The following is a 1,368-nucleotide window of genomic DNA, read 5'->3' as shown; positions in this document are numbered from 1 at the left end:
GCGAAATCGTGGGTAAATCCGCATGCGGAAACGCAGCCGCATGCGATTTCTTCAGCGGTGGAATCCAGGCGATTCCGCACCGCTACAGTGGAAACGAGCCCTTAATCCATCAATATCTGGGTTATGGGCCCAACACACTTCTGCTGTGCCACTCTGCAATCTGCTCACATTTATATACAATCTTCAAGTTTAAGAAGGGTACATTAGTTCCCTTCACAAAACACAAAATGCAAGGCTATACCTGGGTGGGCTTGAACCACCACCCTTTTGGTTAGCAGCCAAATGCACTAACCAATTGTGCCACAGAGACTGCATGTATGTAGCTCCTGCTACATGGCTATCTGGGGTTCTCTTCGGACAACTGTTGAACACAAAAGGCAAGGCCGTCCCTGGGTGGGCTTGAACCACCAACCTTTCGGTTAACAGCTGAATGTGCTAACTGATTGTACCACACTTTTTACTACGAGGAAGCACTCCATGTGTGGCAGCAGAGTGGTGCAAGCGGAAGCGTGCTGGACCCATAACTCAGAGGTTGATGGATTGAAATCCTCCTCTGCTAGGTGTGCTTTGTTTTACCACATGAGCCAATTGGCGGCCATAGTCCCCTTAAGAGAAAGTGTCATTAGGGCCTTGCTGTAACATACATTGTAGTGTAACTATTTCAACTAATGTACCCTTCTTAAACTTGAAGATTGTATACAAATGTAAGCAGACTGCAAAGTGGCCTAGTGTGCTGGGCCCATAACCCAGAGGTTGATGGATTAAAACCATCCTCTGCTAGGCATGATTTCATTTTTACACCTCGCTTTATCGCATGGGCAAAATGGTTTCCATTGCCCTGTAAGAGAAAGTGTAATAAGGGCCCTGCTGTAATGTACATATTAGGGTAGCTAAGACTACTCCTGGGCCTTTCTTGTAGTTGAAGAGATGGGTGAACTGTGACACCGCACTTAAAAAAAAAAAACAGCAAACAGAGAAGCTTCCCCATATTGGAGCATTGGATTTGGTCAAGTCTTAAGCCAATGGGCTTAATTCACAAAAGAGTGCTAACTGTTAGCACGGCCGTTTTCACGCGAATTTTCGCATTGCGCGCGATCGCGAATTTTCACGCGAAACGATAACGGTTTCGCGCGCAAACGCGAATTTTACCGCAAAATCGATATCGTTTTCAGGCGAAAATTCGCGTTTGCGCGCGAAACCGTTATCGGTTAGCGCGAAAATTCGCGATCGCGCGCAATGCGAAAATTCGCGCGAAAACGGCCGTGCTAACAGTTAGCACTCTTTTGTGAATCAAGCCCATTGTGTTGTAAGGCACAGTAAGTAAGCTTTGGGTTAGCAGGAATGGTTGCATGGCCACCTAGCTTTTCA

At 46.6% G+C, this 1,368-nt stretch overlaps 1 non-coding gene across 1 annotated transcript; it reads right to left on the bottom strand.

The window, feature by feature from the left end:
* Positions 1–236: 236 nt before the first annotated feature.
* On the bottom strand, positions 237–310 carry TRNAS-GCU (transfer RNA serine (anticodon GCU)). The gene has a single exon. It is a non-coding gene; the product is annotated as a tRNA-Ser (tRNA).
* Between the last annotated feature and the right edge of the window lie 1,058 nt (positions 311–1,368).

The sequence above is a fragment of the Hyperolius riggenbachi genome, unplaced genomic scaffold (assembly GCF_040937935.1).
Source record: "Hyperolius riggenbachi isolate aHypRig1 unplaced genomic scaffold, aHypRig1.pri scaffold_135, whole genome shotgun sequence".
NCBI classification, from domain to species: Eukaryota; Metazoa; Chordata; class Amphibia; order Anura; family Hyperoliidae; genus Hyperolius; species Hyperolius riggenbachi.
This window is presented reverse-complemented; position numbering and strand designations above follow the sequence as displayed.